Genomic DNA, 17,398 nt, shown 5'->3' on the forward strand with positions numbered 1-17,398 from the left:
TGATTAGGAAGGGGTCAGGCTGGGAATGGAACCTGGCTGGTATGACTCGAGAGCCCCTTCTTTACCTGTTTAAAACATACTGCCTCTGGACCCGGTAATTAACAAAGTTTGCACTTATTTTAACTGCTTTATTTTACATTTTACTTTTTTGCTTCATCAGTATCAATATTATTTGTCTTATCCATGGTGTCTAATTTATGTATATCCTTCAGGACTAAACTGATGCCAGATACGATTTTTCAGTGATCAGAATTCTCTCTTTTTCTTTGACTTTTTAATCTTGTTCTTCCCTTCCTCCCTCCATCCCTCCTTCTCTCCCTTCCTCCCTCCTTTCCTCCCTCCTTCCCAAGTCCTGTAGAAATCTGGAGCTCTACTCAGCAGTTCTCTAAATTCCCAAAGGGCTATTAAAAACAAGACAACAGGCCAAAAATGGAGTCACTAATGCTAAGCCCCATGTCACCTAACTGAGACTTAATGACAGTTTCGGCTCTCCCAGAAATGGAATTTTAAACCAGTCAATCAGGCATCACTTGATCAGCACTAGTTACTAGGTAACCTGCCTGACAGACCCCTGCCATCCCTAAAGGAAAGTAACCTGGCAATAACCAATCTGTTTTTTGCCTGGTATCACTTCCTTGCCCCTGCTTCCTTCTGCCTATAAAGGTCTTTCATTTTGTATGGTTCCTCGGAGTTCCATTCTTTCTGCTAGATTGGATGCTGCCCAATTTGAATTGACTTTTGCTCAAATAAACTCTTAAAAATGTTAATATGCCTCAGTTTAGCTTATAACAGGGCTTATGTTCTTGTGGTTGCCTGTCACTCTGATTTCCTGTTCCTGTTGGAATTCTTGCTCTCGTTCATGTCTTGCCTCCTTTATCTCTTTTTTTCTGTCCTACGTCATCTTGAAAATAGCATGCAGCCCCCACTCCTTTTTACAAAGTTCCTCCAACCCAAGACTCTTGCATATAGCAGATATTACCAAAGGTTTGGAATACATTCCAGAATGACAGATATTTAGTTGACCGTTACATACCATTGTCCCAAAATTTCTTGATCCTTTCCACCATGGCACTTTCTCTCTAACCTGGTAAGTCCCCAGACTCTCTCATTTAATTGGCACCCCCTTCACTTTTTTCTCCTTTTCATGTCCCCCAAATCTCTTCCTTCAGTTACCAGTAAGCAGCCACCAAAAACTTCCCTAATTCCTATTCCTTATCTAACCAAAACAATTTATCTTCTCTTTGTCTAAACATTTTCTGGAGCTCTATCTTCCATAATCAAATATTTTGATATATAACCAAAAGAAAAATTTTCTAAGAGAAATTCTTTCTCCTAAGTTTCCTGGCTCAAAAGGCACTCCACCTATAAAAGCAGCAATTTTCTTCTTTCTTCTTACATCATCTACACCATATCCATGCTATATTTTTATTTTATTTTCTGTTGGCCTCTAAAAAAATCAGATGACTTGATAGTATAAACTTCTTATTTTTCTTCAATTGGTATTTAACCCCGATTTGTGCATTATTGTGTTTTTCTTTTAAAAATCAAATGACAGTTCTACCTTTAAAAGGTTAAGTACATACAATCACTTTTCTCTTAATACGAGGTTGAAATCCACACTGTTTGCCTTAAAGATAGCTCCAAGATGAAACTCTGAACTCAAAGAATCATGTTTCGTAGCCCCTTTTAGTCATTTGCAGCCCTAAATTATGTTTCCCCAAATGTGGAAGAGATTGCAGCGGAAACTAAAACAATGATATCTGATTATGACCCACATGGAGCCCAGAACATGGGGTACAACATCTCTTTGCTTTCCTCATCAGTTGGGTTTCAGTTCATATGGATTTATCTTGGGTGAGCATATGGAGTCTCTTCTCTCGTGTCTTCCTGCTTTTCTCTGTATTTCTCTCATGTCCACCCCCACTCCAGGATCTTGGTGCCGTCCTGGTTTACCAGGCAAGGTTAAGGCCCTTGGGATGATGCTCCTGGCTCCATGCTGGTAGCTATGGCTCCCTAGAGTCCACCAGGCTGAGGAAGGGAAAGAACAAAGTCAGTGAATGGGAGAGGAAACCTCCTCCAGGCCTGCATTCTTTCATGAATGATGTCAATTTATAGGTAGGTTGTGGTAGGCGCTGGGAAGAGGTGATAAGAAAGCCAACATCTGGCTTTCTAAGGGCTTTGTCCACAGCAGGAGCTCAGAGTCTGGAAAGTATTGAGAACATTTATTTTGGAACACTGTGGAGTAGTGCTCTTGTGCATTTATCGGAGTGTTTGTAGTCATCAAACTCTCCAATTTTTGCAACATCCTAACACATTTCCTCTCTCTGCTGGTAATTACTGTGTAGGATCCTAATTTTGCTTGGTGTCCAGACTCCCCTTGGGCAGTATCTATGTTTGCTGTAATTGGATGATGCCACACAACCCACTGCCGTTGCCAGATTTCATTATTACTTGGCGTCTTCTGTATTAATTTCCCCACTTTGGGGCTGTTTTGAAGCAAGTGAGGCCAATTTCCTTTTCAATAGCACAAATCTGGAGGCCCAATTTGAGCTGTGAGCTAAGTGGGTGCATTTGTGCAGCTCTGATTGACAGTGCACTCTTTGTTTGATTTGATTTTTCTTTTTTAAATGAGAGCTTGATCCTGAGAGGCAGCTGGCATTCACTGGAAGGCAGAGGACCCATCCTTGAAAGCCAAAGAATACATTTGGGCAGCTGGTTTTATTCAGAATTATTTCTTGTTGGGAAATGACAGCCCAGGCCTGCAGTGCTCAGAGTAAGAGCTGCTCCACTGTTGCCCTGACCCTAGCTGACCCAGGAGACCCTCACTGTCTGGTCACTGGAAGAATTTGGAGGGAAAATGATGTAGAGTGATAGGAATAGATTTGCCAGATAAAGGACAAGATGCCCAGTTAAATTTGAATTCCACATAAGCAAATAATTTCTAGTATAAGTATGTTCCTTGTAATTTCTGGAAAATATTGTATGGGACACACTTCTACTAAAATAGCATTCATTGTTTATCTGAAATTCAAATTTAACTGGGAGTCCTGTATTTTTATTTGCTAAATCTGGCAAATATATATATGTGTATATATATATTTGTAAGTGTGTTTTGATTCCTGTAAAAAGTCAAGAAGATGAAGGAATTAAATCCAAAGACAAGGGGGAGGGAGGGCAAAATGGATCATTTGAAAAAGAGGAATTCACCAATGGAAAACTTGTTTAATTGACACAAAAAGAAAATTAGAAAACATATCTTTTGAGAACGCTTTTTGCTATTTTAGGCTCCCTAGCAACAGGAAAATGGGGAACATTAGTTTCTAAGACTCATAGCCTCCATTTGACATTGGTGATAGTGTGATTAAAAGCAGATTAAGCATTTCTGATTTGGCAGCGTGTAGATCAATGGATTTCAAACTTGAGCTCGTGTCAGACTCACCTGGAAGGCTTGTTAAAACACAAAGTACTAGACTGCACCTTGAGTTTCTGACTCAGCAGGTCTGGGGTAGAGCCTGAAATTGTGCATTGATAACAAGTTCCAGTGATGCTTACACTCTGGTCTGGGGACCACACTTTGGGAATCAGTAGTTTAAATCTGAGCTATCTAATATGGTGGCTACTAGCACCTGAACTATGGGTAGTCTCAATTGAGATGTGTTTCAAGTATAAATACACATCAGATTTTGAAGACTTAGTATCAAAAAAGAATGTACGATATCTCATTAGTCATTTAAAAATATTGATTACATGTCAAAATCACAGTACTCTGGATATATTGGGTTAAATAAAATATATTATTAAAATTAATTGCACCTGTTTCTCCTTTTTTAAACTATGGCTACTAGAAAATATACAATTATATCTGTGACTCATATTTGTGGCTTGTATTATATTTCTGTTGCATAGCCTGTTTTAAGCCATCATTTGGGGTCTGAATTTGGGCATCCATGAATTGATGTGAGAGAGAGATAGGGAAAAATCCCTTAGATTTTTGTGATCTCTTCTTGAGTTTAGCAGCTCTTCCAAAATTTACTAAGTTCTCTTACTTGGTTGTGCCTTTTGGAATTTAAAAGGGTTCCAATGACCTGGTACTTGATGCAAGTAGGATCTGGAGTGTGTCCTACTAACAGTAGGGCAGTCTGTGAAAGCAAAGGCTTCTCCTGGGGAGGTGCAAGAGATAATAAGGCCGTCACACTTTTGTTCAGGAGGCCTTCTGCTCTATCTGTAAAAGGGAAATGCTCACAATCAGAATGGTGACCACTCTTCTTCCTACAGTTGTCTCCTTGCCTTACTGAATTGGAAAGAAAACCGGTGATAGTGGAAACTAAAAATAACCCTGGGATGTACAGGCCCTAAGGGAGCCCCCTTTCTTCCCTATTTTCTCTGTAGTCAAAGCTCAGCGAGAAGCCTGGGACCAGGCCTGGGTTCTGCAGCTAATAAGGCCATGTAGAATTTGGACAAGGTTAGATGGAAAGCCCCAGAGAAGGTTAAGGCTTCAGAAATTGAATTTCTGAAAGAAGGCCAACCTAACTTAGACTGTGTCCTCTGTAGAAGAAAATCCTTCAAGTATCTGAAAGGTTACTCTACAGGAGGCTGTGGATAATTGTTCTTTCTCCATGAAGAATAAAACTGGTGGAAAAACATTTAAACTGCTACATGGGGGATTTGATTTTCAGAGAAAGAAGAATTTCCTGACATTGAAAATAGTTTATCATTGGAGGAGTTTCTGTTAATGTCTGTCCAGCCTTTTCACTTACCTTTCTTGCCTACACGGCAATAGCATTCCTAGTGAGGGAATCAGGAACTGTGCCCTGAGATGTGGGGGAAAGGCTTAGCATCATTTTGGTCAGAGACAAGAGGCCGGAAGTCATACCTATGATGCCAAACTACCGGTTTTTGCCCAATTCCTGATTTCTAACCTGTGTAATCTTTCCTCTTGCCATTGACTTTAGTTGCTCAGGTGTTTACTTGAAACCATTAAATTAGCTTAAGCAGGAAAGGAATTTATTAAAAGGACTTAAGTAGTGGTGAGCTAGAGTCAGTTCATAACGATTCCTGAGAGCCAATTGTTAAATTTTCAGGAACTTTGTGAACTGGACAATGTAACATTGGATTCTTGAAATCAGACATGGTAGGAGTAGTTACACCATGGAAATTGGCAAACAGTCTGATTTAGGGCCCCCTGCTCCACCTTTCCCCTGAAGAGCCGGTTGTTAAACAGTTAGCAGTACCTGGCTGGATGCTAAGTAGCATCACAAATGCTTTCTGTGTTCGTGTTTCATCTCCTTGGACCACTTCAGATTTCAGCAATGGCTGTAGTGGTTGGTTTCACTGCATACAGATTACATCTCACCTCAAGTGTCTTCTGTCTCTATCATCTTTTCTTGTTCAGGGTTTCTCTTGAAGCTACGAAATTCACCCAAGTCTTACGGAGTGAAGTATGGGGGAGTCAATGCTTCCGGAGCAAATGTAAACAAATAGGGACCAGAAGACAGAGGATAGATGCTTCAGACTTTCATCCTGTTGGAGAGAGAGAGAGAGAGAATTTTACGTCACATTCTGCATGACTCGTCAGTCGGTCCCCAGTAGGAATGAGCCCAGTTACTCAAACTTATTGACTTTTCCTCCTTATCTGTTACCTCTCCTTCTGTCCTGATTTTGGGATCCTCTCCCAAATAAACAAATTCCATCCATATCCCTGCCTTAGGCTTTGCTTTTGAGGGAACTTGAACTAAGCCAAGTAGCTCAGAGAGTCCCTAGAAGAGCCACAAAACTGGGCTGGGAGGCCACGGAGACAGAAAGGGTGCTCCAGGTCATCCACAGAGCTGGTTCACTTGGTAATACCAGTGCTATCTCCACTGGGTCACAGACCTGTCACTGCTGATCCTGGGCACTGGACATTGCCACCGGAAGCTCTGCCACTGCCTCTTGGAAACCTGACGTAGTTGCCTCTACTCTCGACAGAATGTTTCTTCAAGCTGCTAACTTCTGACCAAAGCCTGGAGGGAGGGAGTGTGTGTGTGTGTGTGTGTGTGTGTGTGTGTGTGTGTGTGTGATTGGTGGACTCTAGAACCCATATTTTTTTTCTAGGTGTAGGACTGTTAATAAGTAAATGTTTCAGTTACTTATTGCTGTGTAACAAACTACCCCAAAATTTAGTGGCTTAAGAAAACTAGTTTATTTGCTCATGATTATAGCAGATTGTGCTGGACTGAGCCGAATAGTTGTTGTTGCTGTTGTTTTTTAACTTGTCTGTGGTCACTCATGTGGCTGGACCATCTAGACACTCAGTTCAGTCTGGATGGTCTGTGATGACCTCACATTACTGAGAGTTGGTCCTGCTGGCTAGGCATCTCTTAGTTTTCTGCATGGTTGTTCATCCACAGGGATGCTAGCCTAGGGTTCTTCACATGGCACCACATGTTCCAAGAGGATGCTAGTAGAAGTCACAGCATATCTTGAGATGCAGGCTCCAAAGTGCCAGACTATCACTTACGCCCAGACTCCAGGGATAGGGAAGTAGATTGCAATTCATGGTGGGAGGAACAGCAAAGTCACATTGCAAAGGGATGGGCAAGCTGGGATAAGAGGATTATTGTGGCCATTTTGCTAACAACCTGAGTCAGGAAGGGTGATTTCTACAGTGGGAGATGTATCATAAGATAGGGAATTCCTCACAGCTGAAGATCCGTTCAAAGGTGTTAGATGGCGCAAAAGAGTGACAAACACTCACTCTAACTGGCTTGTTCCTGAGTTGGGTGATTACATCTCCCTTTCTCATTCCACAGGCCCCTGCTGGGCTACTGACCTTCTAGGAGGACCCCTTCCTGGTTCTAGTCCCTTACGTGGATGTCCAGGAGGGGACTGGGCCTGGCTTTGTGACCAGTATAATCTGAATGGAGGCACCACAGATGCTGGACAGGACTGAAGTCTGAGGCTGGATTTAATTATTGAATAATTGAAGTGAAAGTTCTTAATAAGGCACTGTTTTGAAGACATGCACAGATTTGTATAAACATGCATTGTTTATCAAGGTTCACTAATTCAACAGAATTTTGAGTTCTATGTGATTTTAGAATGTGATGGAGGCCTGAACCAGGAATAAAGCTTGCCTTAATTATTAAGTTTCCTCACAGGATAGTATGAGGATTAGACAGGAAGAAGAAAGGAAATGAGGAAGAGGGAAGCTACTGTTTATTGAGGGCCAATGTTGTGGTGGGCACTAGACCACTTAGCACGTTTGCACTTGCTCTATCCTTGCCTCAGCCTTTGAGATGGGGAAGCTGGGGCTCAGGAAGTTGACATAACTGGATCGAGGTCACACAACTAACAAAGCTAAATGACAAAGTAGCTACAGATTCAAGTTTGACTCCAAAATCTATGATGTCTGCCCCTATTCACATATAAGATTTAAGGATCTGCTAAAATTTCCTCTAATACGGTGGTATATTCTGGTGTGCTTGCTATTCAAAGGCTCGGGCTTGAAGTCAGAACAGAACTGGACTTTCGAATCCTGATTCTGCTACTTGGAAACTCTGATCATAACAAAGTCATTTAACTTCTTAGATCCTCAGTTTTCTGATCTGTAAAATGGGGAAAATACTAGTAACTACACTGCTGTTCAGCATTTAGCATGGTGCCTATAGCTAGTAAATTAAGTAATACCAACTGTTATTGTTAATAACTATCTGTTATTGGTTTTTATTATAGAATATGTTTTATGTTCTGTCTATATTGTTCAGTCTAACTGAAAAAATGCCGTAGATTTACTTTTTGGGGTAATTATAAGTACTGCCTATGGTACAATGGATGGAATAGATAGTCTAATTTGGTTACTAGGTGCTTAGATTCTCATTGAAATAAATTGTGGAGAAAACCTGAAAGCTCTGTTTCAGCTGTTTAATGATATGTTTAGTAGAGATGTGATAATGACTGAATTGGATTAATTATGGGGTCCTTCAATGGATTGTTTAGTGGTAAATTTGCAGATATCTTGTCACATAAGCCCATGTGTTAGATGAATGGTTTGAATTCAAGTTTACCTGTAGCAGCATGAGCGATAGAACAGGTCATTTCTGAAAAAGGATTTGTAAAAACAAATGTCTTGGGTCTTCCAGGGCATGGAAGTTGGCATTATTAAAACTGCAAAGAAAGGAGGAGGGAGGGGTTGTGCATCAGTGATTTACATTTATTTCTGTGTTTGCAAAACTCACACAGGTTCTGTGTGAAACTGTTGGGTGTAATCATAAAAGCCAACATCTATTTAATGCTTACTGGTTTCTAGGCACCATGCTAAGTACGTTACATGCATTTTCTTATTTATTCCTATATTAAACCTCTACCAGTAGATACTGTTAGTTTACCCGTTTCTACACACAAGGAAATGAGGCTCAGAAAGGCTAAATAACTTGTGCAAAGACAAACAGCTAGAAAAGTGATAGGATTGATGTAAACCCAGCAGAGTGATTGCAGAGCCGGCACTCTTAGCCTAACCAAAATTTGTGAATGAAAGCCCTTGTTGGCAAGAAGATTCCTGTTGGCTCTAGAGTAGGGAAAAGTATTCAATGTGTATCAATCATAGTTTAATGTCTGCGCTTAAAAGTGGCCCCTTGCTTCCTTGCTCTTAAGAGGCCATACTCTCCTGCTGGATATGAACAAGGAGGCATGTAGCTTGATTGTTGGCAGCCATCCCACAAAGTGGAGGAGAGCTGGCCTGAGACTGAAGCCAATGCTATGAGTAGTGGAGTGGAGAGATGGGTATTCCTGGGTCTTTGACGACATCTCTGGATTGACCCACCAGCCTGCTCTGCTTCTGGACTTCGGCTAATGTAATGGATTTCCTGTTGATTGTGGCAGAAACAGCTAGCTGCTTCTCCAATATCATGCTTTCCTCTTTCCCTACTGACCAAACCTCAGTTTTGCTTAGGGTGGCCATTGCCAGTTAAAAAGCATACTTTTCCGTCTCCTTTGTATGGGGTGGTCAAATAGTGTAGTTCTAGCCAATGAGATACAAACAGACGTCTGCTGGGGAGTTCTAGGAAAGTTTTGCTTTCTGGGATAAAGGTATCATCCCATCTCCCTTTCTGATGCCTGGAGTGCTGGTGGCTGGAGCTGGAACAGATATCTTGGTTGCATGAGAGAAAGACCAAGAGATTTGCAGAGACCTGGCTCTGAGCTGCCAAAGTAATGCTGGGAAGCCTTACCTTCTTGTTATGTGAGAGAGAATAAGACCCTCATATGCTAAACCAGTGTTTCCCAGTCTTCGTTATTTGCATACAAATGGAATTTCTAACTCAGAAATTGAAATCTTTCATTTATACGGATCCTTTCTTGGTGTTCTGGTTATTTTTTGCTGCATTACAAACCATCCCCAAACTGAGTGACTTACAACTGTTTTATTATTTTTCATGTATCTGTGAATCAGAAATTCAGATAGGGCATTTAGAGCTTTCCTTGCAACCACTGAGCTGCAAGGGATAATCTGTGCTTCTAAGAGAGAGGTTCTGCTGCCAGGCCTCAAATCCTTTTGTTGATTGTGTATTTTGGTCATGTTGAGACATGAGGCTGACAGATAGCTTCAAAACAAAACAGAGGAGATGGCTGCTGCTGTTTGGGTCATGAGATGATTCTGAGGCAGTCTATGCCAGTTTCTGTCTTGGTACCAGGCTGCAGAGAGGTTCAGGGAAAGTCAGAAGATGATCTAGGGGAGGGCTCCTTGCTTTCTCTGCATGGAGTGGGGTAACTCATTGCTTACTTCCCTGAGCCTGAAAGAGGCAAATAGATTCAATTTCAGAAAGATAGTCTAGGACCAGCATTGGCCCAGGGGTCACATAACTGTGGGCGGTGGAGAGGAGGGGACAAGGGATATCTGCCCTCCAAAAGTATCAACCCAACTGCCTCTCTTTCCACCATCAGAGATGCATTTCTTCAGTGTTCTACTGAAAAGCAACAACCTTAGGCAAAGTTCATGTCTGAAATCTGTGCCTCTCCAGTTGCCACGTGCAGTTATATCACCAGGGATGGAGAAGCCCACAGGATAAACGATGCATAGAACCTGCCCCAGAAAAACTTGCCATTTACCGGGTAAGAAATACACAATATTCTTTTCATATTGAAATGAACACAGATGTTGTATGACAGGGCACACAAATTTGCATGAGTGCTTCAGATCCATCTTTGAAGAAATCAGAATGCCAGGAATCGGGTCAGCATCCTCAGTGGTGAAGGGTATGCATTGTTAGACTTATGTTATTAGGAGCTATTACATTTGCAATTAGTTCTCTACTGATAGCAGGCTTTGTGGAGCCTTCCACAGACCCTGCTGGCAGTGGGAGTGTTAGACGCAGTGTTGCCTGAGTGGGAGGAGGCGAGGGAATATGTCTTCCTTTCCTTTCTTTTGTCATCTGTGGTCAATTTCACTGGCTTTCTTAGGGCTGGTCCTAGGATCATGTGTTGGTTTTCAAAAACCCAATTACCTGGTATTAACTATTTGAATACATCTATGGACAATTTGCCTTTCGTTGGCTCATTCATTACCTTCCTTTCTGTCTTCCCTCTTTAGAATTTCAGAATCCATTGTCTGACCAGAAGCTTCCCTTTTGCGAGTTTCTTTTTGTGTATTTGGACTGTGTGGCCATTACCTGGGTGGCTGACCTGGGCTCATTAATTCTGCTATTTTGACACCTCATTGGTGCTGATTATGCTAATTGTTGGTACCGAGACAGGCTTGGCTCTGTTTGTTCCGTTTTGCTTTTTGAGCTGAAACCTCATGGGGACTGGTTTAGTCTTGTTGCTCATTTCCATTTTTCATTGCTTTTCATTATTTCCGTGGTAGACACAGTGGCAGGCTGAAAAAAACATGGATTGCTGTTTGTAACAGGATATGGGAAAATGCAGAAGAAGTAAGCATAATTTTCACCGAAACCTCTATTGTTCTTTACTTTTCCTCTGGTATTTGTTTATTTTTATTTCATGTTTTAAATAAGGCCTTTGGAGAAACATTTAAAAGCAAAACATCACAAAACTAAATAAAAATGCCGCACCTGCTCAAATATTCTCAAGCAAATGGTGTGAACAAAACAAAGTGAAGCAATCATTCACTCCAACAGATTTCCACACCTTCCTGGATACGGTAAGTACTTGGCTACAAATATGACGTAGGGGAAAGAGAGGCCTTGGGGTTCTTGGGTTAAAAAACAACAATAAACAATCTGAAACAACTTGACTGGTTGACAAGGTAGAAGATAGATGATTCTAGAACAGAAGTTGGAGGCTATGCTGTAATAGGGCAGAACCATAATGGGCAGTGGCTCCCAACTTTATGAGTTTTCAAGCTACTCTTTTGTCTTGTTAAGTAATGTGAATATGGTAATCTGCTGACATCCAGAGAGAGTAACCAGAGGTGTTGGTGTGAAGGTGCTAAGGCGTGGATAGCAGGGGGTGTGGCAGATGTACTGAGTATTTTGTGTGTGGGGGTCTCACCTGGCTTTTGGAATGAATGGACATGGTTGACCATGATATGGGAAAGGGAGGTTGGGGTCAGACGAGGAAAGGCCTCGAGTGCCATACCAACTTTGCAATGGCTCCCACGTTCTGGTGACACTCATGTCAGTTAGGGTCTCAGCACACTCATATTAGGATTAATTGTGGAGAGTTTAATAACAGGATTATTTATAGAGAGGTGAGCAGTACAGAGAAACCACTGGGGGTTAGCGCGGTCCCCTGGGCTTAGTAAGAGAGGGCTGGGTTATCACCTGCAGGCCTGACAGTGAGAGGGGAGTGTGTGGTTGCCCTACCCAGAGATGGCTAGGGCTGCGTTGTGACAGCACCTGTCAGGAGTGAAATAAAGACCCTTTCTCCCTCTAATTTCCTACCATTGCTGCCTACATTATTCAGGGCTCTCCAGAGAAAAACAACCAACAGGATATATAAATTCATACATACATACATACATACATACACATGTATACGGAGAGAGAAAGATTTTAAGGCATTGGCTCACATGATTTGTAGAGGCTTGACCAGTTCAAGATCTATAGGATAGGCCAAGATCTATAGGCTAGGTCTCTCTATAGGAGAGACCCAAGGAAGAGTTGCAGTTCAAATCCACAGGTAGTCTGCTGGCAGAATTCCTCCTTGCTTGGGGAGGTCAGTCTTTGTTCTATTCAGGTCTTCAACTGATTGGATCAGGTCCACCCACATTATTATTATTAGAGTAAACTACTTGACTCAAAGTCCACTGATTTAAATGTTAATCTTCCAAAAAAAACACCGTCATAGAACCATGTAGAATATGGTTTGACCAAATATCTGGGTACCATGGCCAGCGAAACTGACAGATAAAATTAACCACCACATTGCCCATTGATCGATCTTACTCAGAGGCCAGGGAGAGCAGGGCAGCACACAGCCTCTCGATGCTGTGTGCGTGGGGCAGCCTCCCAGGCACAGAGTCTGGTGGAGGCTGGACCTGGAGGGGGCAAACTTTTAACCTCAATGTGCTATGGAAGAAAATAAGGTCAGCATTTTGCTTTTACACCCTCACTACTCTGTCTGGAAGCTTGGATTGAGGTTGCAGGTCTTTCTGAACTTTAAGTGTTTCCAGAGAACCTGTATAATATACCTCCTCCTGCCTCCCAGCAAATGGATACAAGCATCAAGTAGAAATGAAATCTCTTAAAATGTTGCTGGTTTTCCTTTATGCTTTTATTTAATTTTTCCCCCTTAAACTACAAGAATAACAGTATAAGCCACGTGTGAGTTCAAAAAGCAAGCACCTGGACAGTCTGGAGAATCAGAAAGCTTTAATATTGAGATCTGTGTACGTATTTCATTATAATACTTGTCTCCCTGCACACCAGCTGTCTACATTTCCAGGGGATGGCACAGGAGGACTCAAGCTCTCTCAAGAGAGATTTAAGTTAGCTCCGATAAGGGGCTTCATGACTAAGGTTGTGAAATACCAGGCTTGTATCGAATTTTGGACTTTATCAAAAAGTAAATAGACCAGGGTCAAATTTACATCAAAACAACACATGTAAAATGGAGGCGATGAATTCTTTAGCTATTCAAGTCAGAAATGGATTATATACGACCCTCATATGAAATGAAGTTTTCCACTTCATTTTATATGAGGCAGTGTGTCTGTTAAGTCCTGAAATGGTGCTCTGCAGGAAGTGACAAAAATCAAAAGCTGTTATCACCGACAAACAGAAGACAAAGTGCTGTACTGGAGATACCAACAGGTCTGAATTCAGGTGACCTAAGGGATGGCTTCTAGAAGCAGAAAAGCCATGACCATGGGCGCAGCCTGGGGAGGGCGATGGAGACAAGTACAGTCCTGGTTGTGGGGAAAGTAACTGGCTACTTTGCTTGGGTGAGTCTCTTTCCCTTTCTGGGCTATTCCTCCCTGAAAATGAGAGATCAGCCATGTCTTAGCACTGGAGTGGCAGCTATGAGCACACATAACCTCTGTCAGATAACATAGCACAGACCACTTCTTTCCTGAATCGCATATGTAGCTCAGGTCATAGGTCTGCGAGAAAACAACTTTGATTCTAGCTACAGATGGGCAGATGTGCTGAGCCACAGGCAGCCATGTCTGGATTGGACCCCAGGTTTGTTGGAGCAGTCTGAGCTACCTGGTGGGGAGTCTGCCTCATCAAGGCTTTCAGTTCCCTGGTGGAAATCTGATGGAATCAAATTGTCTTCTCTTCAAAGTGAATGCTAAGAAATCTGGCAGGTCACTTGAACTTGGTACCATTCGAAGATGCTGAGTGATGGATCCGAGTCTCCATGAGGTTGCTGTATGTCTCAGAACTCATATGCAAAGTTGATCATGCAACTTCCTGTGACACCCCATTTTCCCATGTAGCCTTTTGATAAATCCCCATTACGCCAAATGATCTGAGTGTCTCTCCCTTGTCAGCTTAACTAGTTTGACTGACTTAACCAGTACAATCCCATCGAGCTCTAACAGTGTCAGATTCCACTTCTACTATGATGCCAAGTAGTACCAGGGAGGCAGGGTGGTTCAGGGGCTAAGCAGATGGGCTTGGGGGTCAGATGCCTGGATTCAATTTGAGCTCTGCCATTGTTAGGTAAGGTATGGCTTCGATTTCTGTAACAGACACAAACTAACAGCCTTCAACAAGCAAGATGAAAGTTTATTTCACATTCCCATAGTAGTGTGGGTGGAACTGGTTCAGGACTGGTAAGGCAACCCTTTTATTTCAGCGATCCAGACGCCTCTGATCTTGTTGCTTCCAGCCAGTATGAAGCAGCACAGCTCTGATTTCTATAGTGCGAAGACCGAAGAAGAATGAGAAAAAGGTGCTGGGGTTAACTAATGGTCTCTGCCACAGTCACTTGCTAAACATGCCATCTTGATGAGTTATTTAATTTCCTTGTGCTTCTCCTATAAAACAGGGGGAAAATAGTACCTTACTCCTGGGGTTGTTGCAAGGCTAAATTAGATTGCATGTAGAACAGCGCCCAACACATATTAAAATGCTCACTGATGGCTAACAGTTCTTTTTCTTCTTATTAATACTTCTTATTATTCAAAATCAGAGGAAAAACCTCAAGAGCTGTCAAAAAAATGTAGCCATATCTTTAATGACTAATGAGTGAAGGAGGACTCATGGAAGTCTTTCCAGTTTTGACCTTTTATAGACAACTGCTAGGACAAAGCGAAACCAGCAGAATATTCCCAGCACCTCAAGCTCACCACTGCAAAACAAATGACATCACGAGGTACAGATGCCCCTAGGTGACATAACCTTCTGCAAGAAGAGCTGTGATGGCAAAACCTTAAACCTGATGTATGTTTTTCCAGGGGAACCAGTTGTATGAGTTCTACGAACTCAAAAGTTAATTGTGGCCAGTACGGATATGAAGTATGTGCTTGCATGTGTGTGGTGCGCGCGCGTGTGTGTGTGACATGAGCCACATATTGATTAAACTTTCCTCTATGCCGAAGGGATGGGATGGTTTTGAGAGGCATTGGAGGAAACAAGACAATGGACTTACCATGTTGCTTGACTCAACGAGCTCTGGGATTTAGACACTACCTCTGAGCCATTAGTGCATGGCTTTACTTTTTTAATAGGAAAACATTCCACATCGGTGGAGCAGTGTTCGTGCTAGGGTGGTTTAACACTTTCATATGCTTCTGAGGTACCTAACACAGAGTGTTCCTTGAGTAACACACAATACAAACAATTATTTCAGACATTTCAAAAATGAAGTGCTACCAGCTTCATTGTGTTCCTCTGCTCTGGCGAGTAATGAAAGACATATTCTTAATGTGAAACAAAAGAGGATTGTGAATATTAAAAAAGCAGCCCAGCCAGCTAGAGTTAAACCGTTGGGGTAAGATATTAACTTAAACCACATGTGAAGTGCAGCTGTTTCTGTTGAAGCTTTCATCAGGCTCAAGTGGAAAGATTGGTGGGTTTTAATATGTGGTTTCCAGCCAAGCCAATAGGAATCTGGGGAAAATGTGTGTGAAATCAGGGCTCTGCCAGGGGGGTCCTGGGCTCTGGGTTGGCTTTTCTTTCTGTTAACGTAAACAAGGGTAACCCAACACTGAGGGCAAGCCTGCTCCATCCAAAGGTCCAGCTGGAAGGCTCTGGAGTGACCAGATGTCTGTGGAGTTTGGGAACTCTTCATGCTCCTTTTCAAGAGAAATGCATAAGTTCTGTGGTGTCACGGGTAGGGGTGAAGGAGTCATCTTGTGTCTGTTTGCTGCTAATTCCTCTCAGAAACATCTAGAATTTCTAATAACCTTCTAATAACCTATAGCATCGAGAGGAATAACTTCCTAATATGCCCATTGGGTTCAACCTCTGAGGATTAAAACTGGCTAAGAAAAGTGGTGATACATACGACGAGGGGCATATTGGTTACAGGAACATGAAAACATTAGAAATTAATAAAAGAATATCAAAGGCATGAGGTGAGTGCAAAAGTAAGGATTAATTGCACAGTATTTCTTTACAAGGACTGAATGAGTTAACTGGCTTCAAGGTTGGTTGGGGTGCTGCCTGATTTTGTCCAGCCTGCTCTTGAGGTCTTAGATTATTGCAGAGATCTTAGATGATTGCTCTGGACTGACGACCAGGTGACATCGGCCCTCTACCATGTAACCAGCATCACAATATTGGTTTCAGCTTCAGAGGTGTGTAACAGAAATAATCTGTATGGGCCCACAAATTCAGGAGCTGAGGGATGAAAATAAAAATATCCAAACTGAGTTCAGTGATCTTATTGGAAATACTACCATGCATTGATCCATGTGTTCAGCAAACATTTATTAGGCAGCTACAAGTTTCAAAGGACTTTGCAAGGTGCTCTGGGGGATACAAAGGAGGAAAGGAATTGACATTTATTGAGCATATACTATGTGCTAGGCATCACGTAGGCCCTATAATGACATTTTCTCATTTAATGCCCAAAACTTTGAAAGGGAGAAATTATAAGACATGATCCTTGCTCTCAAGAGCCTTCAAGTCTGGGGTTAAGTAGTGAATAAAATATATGTCTAAATACCCATGAAATAATGTAATTATAATCATATGCCAAAAGAGCGGTTTCAATGAGAGCTAAGAGACTGAAGTGATTACTTGGGGAATGAAAGAAAGTTAACTGGAGACCACATTTAAATTGAACATTGAAGGTTGGGTAGCATTTAGATTCTTAGAGAGGTGGGACAAGGGATGATCCAGGTAAAGACGAGGATGAACAGGGGAGGGAAGAGGGGATATAATACGTATGAGTCACCCACTACTCAGGGGTTAAGCAGAAATCACTTACAATCAAATTACCCTTATTGCCTCTTGGGTCCAGCATAAGGTACGGCAGGTGGTTTGACTTTAGGGCAAGGCTGCATGAAGAATGCACATCTTTAAACACTGTGTGTGCATCCAGCATGATGAAATGTTTGAACTGTCCGAGGCCTGTTCAAATTAAGACCTCATGAGGGAAGTGCAGGTTTTCCTTTCCAGTGGCATGCCCAAGTGCATAGAGCGGGATGGCTGCTGAAGTGGCTAGCACTTTTAACTTGTGGTTATCTCTCTGCCTAGTTATGCGGCGCTATGTCGTTGAATTTCAAACTCCACATAGCATTTGACTCTGAAGACTGAGAGGGACCACAACACAGAATCAAGTCCAATTTAATTTGCTGTAGATGAGTGTGTGTGTGTGTGTGTGTGTGTGTGTGTGTGTGTGGTGGTGATAGTGGTGGTGGTGGCGGTGGCGGTGGTGGTGGAAGGTAAGGGTAGGGCTAAGCCAGCCTGGCAGGGACAGAGAGCCACGGGCAGGTATTTGGACTGCATTTGCTATAGGTTAGGTGACAGTAGGGTGTAAGGGAAGGATTTAGGTAAGCAAGTTTCACTAA

General features: G+C 42.2%; 1 long non-coding RNA gene across 2 annotated transcripts; it reads right to left on the bottom strand.

Moving 5' to 3' along the window:
* Positions 1 to 340: 340 nt before the first annotated feature.
* On the bottom strand, positions 341 to 6,010 carry LOC109452653 (uncharacterized). Of its 2 annotated transcripts, none has more exons than XR_002138170.2 (3): positions 5,872 to 6,010; positions 5,354 to 5,520; positions 341 to 2,028 (listed from the first exon to the last, which is right to left on the bottom strand). It is a non-coding gene; the product is annotated as an uncharacterized LOC109452653 (long non-coding RNA). The 2 variants fall into 2 exon arrangements; XR_012491406.1 differs by having other exon boundaries at positions 5,232 to 5,520.
* Positions 6,011 to 17,398: the final 11,388 nt, after the last annotated feature.

This window comes from Rhinolophus sinicus, linkage group LG01, assembly GCF_036562045.2.
Source record: "Rhinolophus sinicus isolate RSC01 linkage group LG01, ASM3656204v1, whole genome shotgun sequence".
Classification (NCBI taxonomy): domain Eukaryota; kingdom Metazoa; phylum Chordata; class Mammalia; order Chiroptera; family Rhinolophidae; genus Rhinolophus; species Rhinolophus sinicus.